Source organism: Athene noctua, chromosome 18 (genome assembly GCF_965140245.1).
Source record: "Athene noctua chromosome 18, bAthNoc1.hap1.1, whole genome shotgun sequence".
NCBI lineage: Eukaryota > Metazoa > Chordata > Aves > Strigiformes > Strigidae > Athene > Athene noctua.
Genome location: NC_134054.1, coordinates 10,030,484 through 10,044,610, shown reverse-complemented (window position 1 = coordinate 10,044,610; position 14,127 = coordinate 10,030,484). Strand labels below are relative to the sequence as shown.

Sequence of the window (14,127 nt, the reverse complement as noted above, 5' to 3'; positions counted from 1 at the left end):
TGGCTGGAAGCCTGATGAATATTTAGAGCCAAGGAACATGTTGTTTAAAGCCGATGGTAGAATGCAAAGTGAATCATGGACCATGGGCAAAAAGGTTTGAAAGAGGGAGAAGTTGTATGGGCGTTTTGGAAATAAGGCATAGAAATTCAAAATTTCATGACCATCTGGAATGGTGACACCCAATAATTTGTTCTGCAGTGATGATGCCCAGTGAGTACTGGCAGAAATTAAGACTTCCAAAAAATGTAAAAGACACTAACCTTTTCTCTGGTGAAGGCCTGGATGCTGTCGAAATCACTTGGGTTGAATGAGAAAAGGCCTCAACAGCTTTTAGAAATTAAGAGACTGTTACTCTTACAGAGACTACAAGTTACATCTGCCAACCTCTTATTCTCATTCTCTCTTCTTTTTTTTTTTTTTTGAAGGCTGTTCTTGCTCTTTGGCTGTATCAAAGAGCTGCTCATAACAGCACAGACCAATGCCGAACACCACAGATTCATAGTAAATAATGTATCTACGCATAAGCAACTAATGTACCTACGTGCATGGAAGGAAGAGCGTGAGCCAGGGAGTGGAGAAGTTTCTTCCTAATTAAGCTGATGGCATATTGCTTAGCTGATGTCCTGAACAACTGTTTAAATTTGCTATTTTCAGCAGCCTCATACACGTTGCCTCTTGTCTTTGTCTTGTCCCCACTGGTACCGATGTGAAGCGCCTCTTAATTTCCATGAGAGCAGGGCAAGACTTTCACGCAACGCTTTTGCCCAGCGGGAGCTCTTATGCAGGGAGCCCAATCCCCTGAGCCGTGCTCAGCTGCCGGCAGCCTGCTCCCACTTCCACTGACGGCACTGGCAGCCCTTTGGTGGTAACTGGATAAGGCACATTTCAGGCAAGTCTTCCCTTGGCAGGAGGCACTTCCGTACCTGAGAAGGTCAAGTCTTTGGACTTCATCTCCCCTCACAAATACCTGCTGGCTGCTCTCCATGGTGTGCAGAACCCGTGTGCTGGGAACGCATGACTACAGCCCCTGCCTGGATGGGAGCTGGGAAGAGGATTAGCTCTGCATTCAGTTCAGATGTAATCACAAGCATATCAAGTTGTAAAGCATCACAACTTTCACAATTCTAAAAATAAACATAAGCAGTTTGTTTCAAGCCGTTTGGCAGCCAAAGGGCTAATATATTAATAACATTAGACCAACAATAGCCCAGAACAATAACTACGGAACAATAGATTCTATCACTTCTCAAAATAGCCCTGTTTGGAAAAAAGAAAGCATTTTTACAAGAGCCATGAACCAGATGTAGTAGCTTCTTTATAGGTCTTCACAAAGGCCTCACAAAGTGAAAGACTGGCACAATACCTCGAAGTCAGGAGGGAGCTTCTGTGAGTGGGAGGCTGGACTGCACGTTGGGGACTGGGACACACTTAGACCGGGTGGATGCAGTTTGGTCTAGTTGAATGCACGCATCAATCTGAGTTTTTCTTTCTCGATCCTGCCTATGCTTATGCGATACCTTTCTCTGCAAGTAGATCCACTGATTTGTTAACTTTTCAGCGTGTGGTACTAAGCAGAATGTAAGCAAGCGTGGCTTGTAGCCAGCAGTGTGGTATTTCGGCACCAGACCTCGTTGACAAAGAAACTGGATTGTCAAAGGAGTTAAACTTGAACACAATGTGGTGAGAGATATAATTGAAGCTCCACTGACGGCACAGGATGGAATTCGTTAGTCTTCACCCAAAAATATGAATCCATGCTGGAGATCCTAAGTCAGAACTTTTTTTTTTTTTTTTTTTTAATTAGAACAACAGGAATAGCAAGTTTAAGATTACAAGTTCTGAAACGCGCAGATATGATGTACTGCAAGGAGCTGGCCTGACCCCATGTACCTCTGCAGGAACACCAAGCAGCCAAGTCCTTTAAAGATTTATAGAAACTGCAGTCTTTCTGAGATCTTGACTGTGACCTGGTTGTTCAGCTCTGAGCACCCGCTAACGCCAGTGAGCTCCAGCCTCTGGTCGCCGCTCAGACATGGTTCGATTCTCTGCCCACTGGCCAAGGCTCTGCCCATCCAAAGAACCTCGGGCAAACTGTCAGTACAAGATTAATGCCCCACCATAAATGGGGCCTTCATATTTAAAGCATGTGTGCTTGTGTGTATATGGGGGAGAGAAGAAAATCACAGGACTAACGAGCTATGATTAAGCTCAGAAATAATGGCTTCCTGTTCAAACACAGAGCCATGTCTCCTCTTAGTACAACTACCTCATCCCCAATTGTGTCTATTAAAGACAATTACTGGGGGAGACAGATATGTGCAACCAGATGTGGAAAAAACGGTCATGTTATGCACAGTGCCATATGCAGTTTAAATTCTTTGGGGCTGAACAAGTTACATATATATAAAAAAAAATGGTGTGTGTGTGTTTGTGCGCAGAGGAGCAGCTGTCAATGGGGAAATCCCCTTAGCCCACTTTAATCCTACATTCCGCAATCCCCAGGGATTAAACAAATGCACTAACATTATTTACTGTAATGCTCCCTCCCTGGGGGGCTTCAGTCCATGAAATCCACTCCAGCATTTGCAAGTTCCAGTTGTGAAATAAGCTGTGCACATTCTATATTTGGTAGCTCCCAAGTACTCTCTTAGTTTGGCCCGGAGTGATGAAAGGACAGGAGTCAGGAATTCAGCTCAAGCAGAGGCTCACAGGGAGCGGGCTCAGGCTTGGAGTGGGAGCTCCTTTCTCACTGCACAGGTCTTACATGGTCACCAAGGCACTGCAGTGACTGTTGAGAGGGGACAGTGTATTGCAGGACTATACAAGGTGCTTTCTTAAAATTCAAAATGCTGTCACAATATTATTCCTCCCATCTATGCACTGGGAGTATGAAATGAGGTTTTAAAACCAGCTACGCCAGTAAAGTTTCACATGCCTCCTACTTTCCTTTTCCTATGATGAAAAATGTGTTTCAATTGGTTACAATCCCTGTGAAATTAGTGACAATGATTCCATTGATTCAGATGCACAATCCTCATAGTCCCAGTAAGGCTGTGACAATGCAAACTGCACGATGCCATCAAACTCTTATGACTATCTGGGCTCAACTGATGGTCACAGTGCCCAGCAATAACATACAAAAGTTTCAGGCTGGGGCTCCCAAGAACCCTCTAACATATTTGCAAATGCTAGATGATTGCTCCATCTCTTGCTTGAGCTTCCTGTCTAAGTTTATTATAGCTTCTTCAAAGACAGTAAACATTAGATTCTATATTAGGCTGTCCTTGCCTTGAATTCATATACAGTTTAAAATTTTCAACTTAGATGCTTGTACCAACTCAGCACTGCAGGTTGAACTACTGCTGCCGCAAATGAGATGGCAAACCACAGTCACAGGGAGCATCACCCTGAAGAAGCCACTGCTGTTAGTGCAGGGGCACATTTGGCCCCGTGTCTTTCAGGCAGCAGCAAACAGTACAAACTTCACAGGCAAAGGAGTTTCAAAGAATCACAGAACAGGTTGAGGTTGGAAGGGACCTCTGGAGGTCATCTGGTCCACCCCTGCTCAAGCAGGGCCACTTAAAGAAGGCTGCCCAGGACTGCATCCAGACGGCTTTTGAATCTCCAAGGATGGAGACTCCAAAAGCTCCCTGGGCAACCTGTTCCAGTGCTCAGTCACCCACACTTGAAAAGTGTTTCCTGATGTTCAGACAGAACCTCCTGTGTTTCAGTCTGTGCCCTTTGCTTCTTGTCCTGTTTGTTGATGCTTTTTGCACTGCTGACATGATGTCTCAGGCTGGACTCTGAAGCCTGGCTTTGTCTCCCAAATCACCAGGCCAGTGCAGCTGTATTGTGCTGAATGCAAAGGAAATTATTCTCCATAATATGAGATTCATATGAGGAGTAGTGGTTCAGAAGCTGTATTAATATTAATCCAACATCTGACTTTGCTACGGTGGCACTGCATTTACAAACATATGATTTCATCAGCTCCAACATAATTTTTTTTCCAATTTACACCAAGGTCATAATAAGTAAAAGCTATACTCATGTTACTGCCCTTCATTGTGCAACAGCTTGCTGACTGCAGTAAACTTCACTCAATGGTAAATGCAAGAGGGTACTCACATGGATAAGGAGAACCCCTGTGCACAAACCTTCCAGGCCTGGGCTCTGAGCCTCTTTCTTTCATGCAGTTTACGGTCAGGAACATGAATAAGGCCCTGAGAGAGGGAGGGGTGCAGGGCTTCTGTGACGAGCAGGCCCCATGCTGCTGAGGTCAAACAGACTGTGGAGGAGATGAGATTAGGAATCTCCCATCCATCTCCCTAGCTCCTCCTTCCCTGCATAACTGAAGTTTATTTCAGACACACTGTCTGGAGTGTCAGCTGGCATCTTCTGGGCTTCACAGAAGCCCTTGCTGCCATTCAGCACTACTTTTTCCATTTAAATTCTGTTTTCACAGGTTCCCTTGGGAAAGCAAGGCACTGAACACTGCTTCACACTGTACCAGCATGGCAGTAAAGACTCCCACTTCCTCTCCTGGGTGCCCACAGAGCTCAGTCACAAAATCCCCCTGCCACCACTCATGATGTTATAGCTTGTTTTCAGAGGAGCAGCAGCAGCATGCTGTGCTGATCCTTTCATTCATCTTGGTCATGGAGGCACACCTGGTACCTTTCATTAGTATTTAATTACAGATGACAGCAGCATTCTCAGGATTGGATCTCTGTAAGACTTGCTACTCCTGTACCAAAGCAAAAATACAACTGGGATCCTCATGGAGGAACTTCACAACTGCTCCCCTCCTCAGTTTCTAGAGGAGGGGACACCAGTAACCCTGCCCCTTGAACACAGCATGAGACGACTCACTTTGTCTTTCCTACTGTTACCATAAACAGAGTTTTCGGGGAGGGGGGAGAATTTTCCATCTCACCGTCATTTTTTAAAATTACCGAATACTGCAGCATTCAATGGATTACTATTCTCAAACACGTACCTGCTCCTCCGGCAGAACAAATCAAGTAATTTCTGTTTCTGCTTGAGCCTTCGGCATGCAGACAAAAACATTTTTTATTCATCAGTGGTAAAAGGCTACAGCCATTTGACTTTAAACACAGACATGCTTCTGGGCTCTCTTCCAGGAAGTCTGTGTCACCCAGGCTTTAGATCGATATGTTTGTCTGCAAAGTCACCCTTTTGATCTGTAATTTTTCATTTTGACACAAGAAATGCCTTTTGGTCAAACTTCAGCAGTCCACTGAATTCCAGGCATAATGGAAATGGGAATCGCATTGCTATAGCCATGTGAAGATTTCCACAGTTTGGGGTTTATTTACTCACGGGTTAATTTACTCAGCCAAATATTTGGGATTCAGACAATACTGCAAATACTGTTCTCCTGCCTCATCCGAGATCACTGCCTCCTCCCCAATTGTTTGTTGGTGGTCTCACCAGCAGTCGCAGCTTTATAAAATACTTTGTACATTTAGTTGTCTAATCTGCAGGAAACGTTATGCAGTTTTGTGTTGCAGATGCTGAGCATCCTCCCAGCTTGGCCCTGTCATTCACCGTGTACAAAGGCAGGGCCCCGCCTCTGAGAGCGAGGGCTGTCGCCAGCACATGGCCCAGCTGGCTCGGGCAGCCTGGTCACCCCTGGCACACCACGCTCTATTTGCACAACTCGGCACATGGCTTTTCTTTCGAAGTTCAAGGTTTCATGACTTCGGTGTTTGTTTTTTTTTTTTTTCCTCTTTTCCTTTTTTTTTTTTTTTAAAGAAATAAAAAAAGGTGTCAGCCATCCCATGGAGGGATATCCAAAAAGCAAGCGAGGTGGGAAGACAATCCGACACACTATTAACAGGACAAGCGGGTCTGAACAGGCTTTGGGACAATCCCCCTGCCCAGCTCCACACAGCAAGGTCTGAGCAAGGCTTTCGAATGATCTCACTACTATTTCTGAACCAGACTCACAGCTCCTCCTGTGTTGCTAACACACTGGTTTTCAGTCGCTGAAGTCTGACCCTAGGGAGGACGTGACAGACACCCAGGAGAGTTGCAAAGCACTGAAAACGTTATTATAATCTGAACAAAGAACATTATGCTTTTAGTCCCCATTCACATCCTACCTTTCAAAAGCAAGCATTTTCTGTCAGCCTCTCAAAAATACATATAATACACAATTCAGAAATAACGCTGTTATAATTGACTCATTTTTACACTTATTTTAAAGGGGTCATGAAGATGTCTGGATTCTGAGTAACTGGTTTGTCAGACCAGAAAGGTCAAGAAATTCTGTATCTAAATACAGCCAAGATTCTCAGCAGTAACACATCTTTTAAGTACATTAATTGTAATGTGTTTTTATTAGGTAATTAAAAGGGGCCTCATTTTAATCTTCATTTAATAACTTCTCATTTAATAGAGGTGTTATATTCAGAGGGACACTGCTCAGCGCTTTCTGGAATAAAATCAAAGATCTTAAAACAACTCAAATGGGGCACCTAAAAATTTTTATGGTTTTGGTCAGGACTTGTGTCCAAAATACACAACTCTCCCTCACCCACCAAAAAAACCCCAAACCAAAACCACCTCCAGCACAGCTAAGATCAGATCATAAGCATATTGATTAAAGTTCATTGGCTCTTCAGGTCTTTAGCTATTAAATTAAAGCCAAAACCATATTTATTGCCTCAGTGAGTGCAAAGAGAGGGCTAGGAATTTGGGAGGCTAGAGAGCATGTGATCTGCCTCAACACAACCCTGCCATGACAGGAGCTCCCACAAGAAAGTGAAGGCGCAGAGACACCAAAGAGAGGGGAGCAAGTAGAACCAAAAGCCCCAGCAGCACCCGCACCAGTGAGTCAGGAGGGGAGGGAGCAGCAGGATCAGCGCTGCTTAGATGTGACGAGCAGGACATTTTATATGGATTTTATTTTTAGGCTGGACTTTGCTCGCACACAGGGTTGGCTGACACAGCCGTGTTAGCATGAGCAGCTCTCTGCTAATTTAAAGTTGGGGTCTAGCTGTTGATTTCCAGCTTTGTTAACAAACTGTGCAGTGCTCCTGTCCCAGGCAGGCCAAGCACAGCGCACACACCAGGTGACAGACACATGCGTGGGGCTGGACTTTCACATCCTCAGCTCCTGCTGCAAGAAGTCCCTGTTATCTTAAGCAACCCACAGCCTCCACTCTTGCTGAGCCAGAGCTGTTAGTAGTTCGTCTCCAGGAGGCTCAGCACAGCATCTTGCCCTCATGTAAACTTTACACGTGAGCCCGGAGGCACAGCTCCATTCCTTCTAATAAGCCAACCAGAACTTTTCAGAGGTGATAAACTGCTTCGAAAGCTTTACCTGTTGAAATGTGGTATTTATAGCAAGGCCTCCACCCATGCTTTGCTGTACCGGGACACCTCCTTGGCTTCCTCTGGACTTTCTTGACTACTACAACCAACAGATCATTTTTCCAGTTGTACTTTGGGGGTGAGCAGGGGCCTGTATTGTACACCAGGACTTGCTGTGCTGAGCAAAACCAACAGCCCTAAAAAGATGGTCCTGAAGACTGGGAAAAAAAAAACATGCCCTGAGATTAGTGTGTCTGTGAAGAGCTGGGGAGTCTTGAAGAAAACAATGTGAGCAGGATGGCACACACAGACCAGCACATCACTGAACAGAGAGGATCCGGGCAAGTGGGCTTGTTCCAAGGGTGAAGATGCACAACAGCAGTCCTGGTACGGAGCTTTCCTGTGGGCCCCTCCCCAGGGAGCTGGGCAAAGAGTCTGCAAAGGACCTTCCTCACAAGACACCTGGGGATTGGAAGCGAATATTCCAGTTCTGCAGAGACTGAAGTTAAGCAACTGGTAAGCTGCCTGGATGTGTTATGGCCACAGAGAACAACAATGCCAGAACTTTATTGAAATACCTGGCTCTTAGTCCTGGGTTCGTGGCACACGTTTGGGCAAGACTCAACTGCTCAGGTTTACAGGATGGCAAGCCTGTTTCAGGGAGGACCTCGGTTTCACAATTGGTTTCAACCAGAAACAAACCCACAGAATTCTGAAATTCTCTGCAAAAGCTGCAAAATGGCTTTTGAAACATTTTGGTTTGACATTCTGATACGAGACACTGTTGAATTAAAAAAAAAAAAAAAAAAAGGCAAAATAGGGTGTTTTAAAGCTGGAACTTACACCCTCGAAAGCCTCCAACAAAGCTGACAGGATTCTGACAGCACTGTATTTTCCAAGTAAAATTATGTCCACGTTTTCCTAAACAAGATCTAAACTGCATTTCCTCGTTTTATATCAAAATGCACTACAGTTTGGGGTTTTTTTTGGTGGCTTCTTAATAACATTCTATACAGTCTTTTTGTACAAACTTTCTCAAACACCTTACTTTCAATACCTGTTGAGAAAGACAGTCTCCTACTCAGGCAGTCCCAGGCTAAGTGTGGCACGTTAAACAGCAAAAAACCCAGCTTTTTCTAAGTATTAAAGGAAGCAGTTAGTTTTTTCAGAAGAGGCTCCTCAGCTCTTCCCAGATACCTGGCTATCGTGATTTTGCAGTGAAATGACTCTATTCTTTACGTATTTTAAGCTGTCTGAAAGCAGCAATCAATAGTCAACGTGATGTTATACAGAGCCAGCAGAAATGCCCCTGTACACATGTAAAGCTCCGCACAGCTTCGCGCATTAAGGACCAAGCAATCAAGGTCAGTTCTGGTGTAAGCGGTCCAACCGCACTAAGCTTTCCATGGCTGTATTGTTTATTCCAGGATCTGCCCCCTCTGTGACATTTAAGGATTATGCGAGAATTACATCAAACCCAGCACCCATAAAGCAATAGCAAGAGGGGTTCATCGCTTCCAAGCTCACCACACACTTCCTCCGCAGCAACGCGGTGCAATCATCAGCTTTATTTTCACTAGGATTCATTGCATTCAAGACGACCGTCCCGAAGCAGAACACAGGGATCTCTCCTGCGAGACAGCGGTCTCGGCGCTCGCCGGGACGCACCGGAGCCCGTGTCCGCGTCGGGCCGGCGGCTCCCGGGGCGGCCCCGGGGCGCAGGGCCCTTGCCCCGCGGGCAGGGTGGGTGGGAGCCCGACAGCCCACGGACGCCGCCCGTGGGCTCCCCGCCAGCTCCGTGGGGACCGCGGCCACCCGCTGGGTCCGCGGGGGGAATCCGCGGGGGGCCGCGGCCGCCCACTGGGCCTGTTGCCGCGCTCCCTGGCGGGGCTCCCCGGGAACCGAGCGGGGCGCCGCAGCGGATCTCCCGCACCTTAATAAATTAATAAAAAAAAAAGAAAAGGAGCCGCAAACGAGGCGGCGTCCGCGGCCTCCCCGCGGCGGGGCTGCCAGCGCACCGCGCTGCCTCGGCAGGCACGGACGGGGTTCGAACCCGCGATCTTCGGTTTACGAGACCGACGCCTTACCACTTGGCCACCGCGCCTGACGGGGTAGCAGCGCGGCGCGGGCAGTGGAAGCCGCGGGAGCCGCCCGGCCCCGCCCCGGCTCGCGGCGCCGCCGGCAGGCACGTGCGGGCGCGGGGCGGGGCGCGGCTCAGCGCGGCCGCCGCCGGGGACCGAGGGGACGGGCCCTTCCCCGGCCGCGGCGGCCCCCCGCTCCCCGCCCCCAGGCTGGAGGCAACCGGGAGTCCCCGCGGGCCTCGCCGCCATCGCCGCCCGGGGCAGCGCCGGTGCTCGGAAAGGGCCGCGGAACTGCCGGTGAACGTTCGTTTGTCTTTCTCCCGGTTTACAGCAAGCGGTGCTTCTCGCGACAGAGCGAAGCTGCGCATCGCTGCGCAGTCACGGCCTCGCCCAAGGGCACAAGCAGAAGCCGCTGTGTGGGGAAACCCGACCGCAAGCTCACGCGTCCAGCCCGCCGCTCTCCAGGGTCCGGCGCCTGCCAGCGACCGAGCGTGCGCGCCCCAGCCCCCAGTTCCGGGGTGAAGGAGCCTTCTTCCCCCCAAAACCAGAGCAGCGGGCGGCAGCCCCGCTCGCCGCTCCGTCCTGGGGAGCCCCCGCCCTGCCTCCCATCGCTCTGCGGGCCAAGCAACAGCGTTTCCACCCCGTCCCTCGGGACGGTATCGGGCAATCTAGCATGGGTTTGTGTCAGGAGGTGTTTCCTGATATTCAAACTAAATTTTCACATTTTACCTCAATCCCATTATCTTCTGTTTACATAGTAAAATCATAATAGCATAAATCATAAATACAATACTACATTATTAATATTTCCTTCTTTGGGTTTCCAGCTACCAAATATTTAATCTTACGGCTAATGCTTGGTTAAAACCCAAGAAATGAATCAGCTCTCATTTTTATCACCACTAGCTGTAGGGCAAGAGGGAAGAATTTGAAGGATGTGGTTTTGAATCATTATTTAGCTTTGCATTGAAATTTCTCATTCTGGTTTCTAGTTTTTCAACCATTGCTGGGCAGCAGAAACTAATCAGGTATTTTTTGGCTTACATAGTCCTCCTGAAAAACACAAACCAAACCAACCAACAAGGAAAAAAAGAATCATCAAGGCACAGTTAGAACCTACTACCAATCTGACATTATATAAACCCTCTTTTTACTATCAGTGAATCTGTAACTAGGCACCACTGTCTGTTTAATCAGATCTGAGTTACACAACCTTTATTACAAGAACACATACTGCATTTGCAATGGGCTCCTTGCACAAATAAATAAAACATGTGAGGTCTGAACAGCTCATTCCAAAGAGGAACAGTTGCTTTCCTAAAGGTAAGTCCCATTTTTAGGTGTTAATAAAAACATTGTGCCAAATATTTCCAAGCCGGTCTCTGATGCTAAGGATTACTTTTTTGATGCTACAGTCACTTGGGATGCCAGCACCCCGGCGATACCCAGAGTCTGATAAGAGTAGGATGGCAGGAGCTGTCGGGTTCTTTTTCAGACACGTCCTGCACGCTCCGTGGCCGTGGACTTTGCGTTTCAAGTGGCTGGTGTTTAACTACATCCCTCTGCACACAGCAGCCCTGGCAGCACTCCTCCTCCCTCCCTAGCTCTGGCAGCAGCGATGGGAAGAGCCCGGCTGTTCTCTGCCGGGGGAATGCTCCGCTGCACCCACCGCCGGGCCCTGCTGCTCCCCTGGGGGGCGCTGCTGAGGAGGGGGGCTTCAGGGCTGCACCTTTAACCCGCCCTTATGCAGTGTTTCCACAAATGAAAGCAAACTCCTCTGCTGCTTTTGAGGGCAACCTCCAAATTCATTGCTTTGCAGAGCCAGTGCTCAGCTCCTTAGTCCGTGCTTCGATCCAGGCTAACGGACAGGCTTGGTCAGGGGTTATTTCTTTGTTGCTCAGGACAAGTGCTCAGGCAGACCAGAGAATTACCGAAGGGCTGAGAGCAACCCTGCCTAGTGACCATTCAGGTTTAAAAAAAAAAAAGCCTGAGCACATTAAGAAAAGCCACACAGTGGTCAAGAGAGACAGTGTTTCATAAAACACAACCTGCAATTTGCTTGCCTTACAGTACAACAGGGAAAGAGTGAGCACAGCCTTTCAGCAGCTAAATTCCATTTACCTCATTTGGTGCCGCAGCCCAGTTATCTGCTCTCTTTTCAGAAACAGCCTGTACTGTAGCTGTAAGCCTTATGTTACACACTATTGCATCAACCTTGTCTGTTAGCGGGCTAAGGCACAACGATCTCCGTGTGAGGGAGTAAGGGTTTAAACACTATGCCAGGAGCCATTGCTGACACATTATCACTGCAAAGTTGTTTTAAAATCACCATTAACCCAAATAGTTATACATCTGGGACAATCTTCAATTTACTAGTCATATGCTCTAACCTCTCTTTTGCATCCAAAAAGCAGCTGGCTCCAAGGACAAAATTTACTCCGAGTTATGCAAGCTAGGAGAGTCCCTGCTGCATTACGTGGGTCAAAATACATTTAGAGTGGAGCGACACATCCCAGACCTCCATCTGCCATCAGAGATATGGGAAAACATGGCAACATGGGCCATCAAGAAAAGCAAACGGAGCAAGGGAAAGTCACAGCTTGGAGGCTACTACGCTGAACAGAACGCATCTGCCAAGACAATGTGAGATCAGAGCCTGCTGCCAGGCTACAGGAGTTGGCTGGTGTATGGGTGCTCACATGAGATGTATTTCCTCTTTGTAACAGCTCTCCTTGCCACCATCCAAGTTTTCAGGAGTCAGAACTCCTGAAATCTATTTCCTACACTGCTACCGCCTCATTTAACCTCTGCCTGGCTTCCAACCCCCTTTTCCTCCTCTATTTTCCCCAACAAGATAAGAGCAAGAAACCAATCACCTCCCAGGGAGTTCTGAGGTTTAATTCCTGGTTGCAAAATGACCCAAGGGTCTCAGCTGTCCCCAGCCCAGTAAGAACAGCATCATTTGTTAGAAACTATTATAGACTTTGTAATACATAGTGTTGATGTATTCCTACCCCCAGAGTAACAGCTGATTTACTTCCCCAGTGTGTCTTTCTTGCATACCAGTGAGTAATTGATCTGGAAGTAGGTCAGTAGTACAGCATGTTAGCCTGAGCTGCTGAGCTTTGGGAACAAAACTGCTCCGTGTCTCTCTGGTGAAGTGGTTTAGCGTACACAGCAGGGAGTTTTCTTTGAGCCTTCTGTTATAAATTTGAATAACCAACATCTCATTGCCATGAGGAATCTGGGAACAGGGAAGCCTGAGAAGATAACACACAGGTAAGGTGCTGCGTGGACTATTCATACACTGCCTTTGCTCTGATTCCCCAAATATCTGTACCCACAGGGAGAAAAGCTGCTCAGCAACCACATGAGATGATATTGTAAAAGACATACACCAGGTTTAGAAACTACTGACAGCCAAATCAAAGCAGCTTGCACACTATGATCACTTGAAGATCCTCACAATGCTTTTTAAAGGAAAACATTTGCCCTGCAAGGCTTGAACTGATCAGTGAAATCTTTTCAAAATTCTCTTTCCCCCTCTCCCTTGCTTCAAGCTCAGATGGAGGCAGAGATCTTACCACAGTAGACTCCAGATTTTAAATAATACACTACAGGCTGGGTTTTCTGGCTTTAAGCCTTTCAGCACCATTCACACAGGTGCAAAACGGTCACTTTTTTTTTTACATCAAGGGCATAAGTGACACCTGATGAAGGAGCAGGCTAGGAGTGGGAGCAGTAACTTTTCAGGAGGAAAACTTTTACCCGCTAAACTCCCCCAAGGAAGCACAGCTGTGAGCCATCTGCACCCTGTGGCCATGTCAGCGAGGGCTTTGCTGCCATTTCCAGGATAACTCTGATGGTTCCCTCTGGCATGGTAGGACAGGACAGCAAGCTGCACAGGGCTGCTCGAGGGGATGCTTCACCTCAGGAGTCTCCCCAGCACACTACTGAAAGGCTCCATTTTTCTCTGGTAAGAAGTACCCAGCACCTCTGTAAGCTGACTGCGGCTACCCCTCTATGAGCAGCATTTTCCCAAACGAATGGGCTCCTCTTTCCAGTAATGGCGCCCACAGACCCCAGCCCTGGGGCTGGCTGCCCCTGAGGTGACCGCGCCGGCGGAGGGGCGGCGCCCTCCCCTCGCTCCGCACAGACTTCTGCAAAAAGTAACCTTGAACATAACCAGCCAGTCACTTACTAGGTTAGAATTTCACTTCAGCGGTTAAAATAAAGCCCAGAGAAGAGGGAAGTGGGTCTGGTAGCTCAGACAGATCAAAAAGAAGTTACCTCAGAGCGCTGCCCGAGGGGGCCCCTTCTCCAGGCACCAGCGAGTCCTCCACCTTCCCGCCTCACGCAGCAGCTGCTTGCTGCGGATGGTGACTTGGTAAGTCCCGGCCTGAGCCTGCACCGACCGAGGGTCTCCTCTAGTCCCCCCTACAGCCTGCACGGGCCGGCGATGGGCCCCAGCTCCCCGCCGCCGCTCCGGCCCCTCGGGCCACTCTGCGCCCGCTCCCCGGAGGGCTCATCACACACCTGGCGGCTCGGCAGTGAGCCCCCCCGGCGGAGCTTTCCCTCAGGCTTCTCCCCGGCAGAGGTGAGCAGGGGGAAAGCTGTTGCCTTTAACCGTGAACCTCCTCTCCCCAGTGGCCCGCGGGCATCCCCGGGGGGGCAGCGGTGGCCACGCCAGGTCAGGCTACGCCTT

At 48.4% G+C, this 14,127-nt stretch overlaps 1 non-coding gene across 1 annotated transcript; it reads right to left on the bottom strand.

Annotated features, from left to right (window-relative positions):
• Positions 1–9,373: 9,373 nt before the first annotated feature.
• On the bottom strand, positions 9,374–9,445 carry TRNAT-CGU (transfer RNA threonine (anticodon CGU)). The gene has a single exon. It is a non-coding gene; the product is annotated as a tRNA-Thr (tRNA).
• Between the last annotated feature and the right edge of the window lie 4,682 nt (positions 9,446–14,127).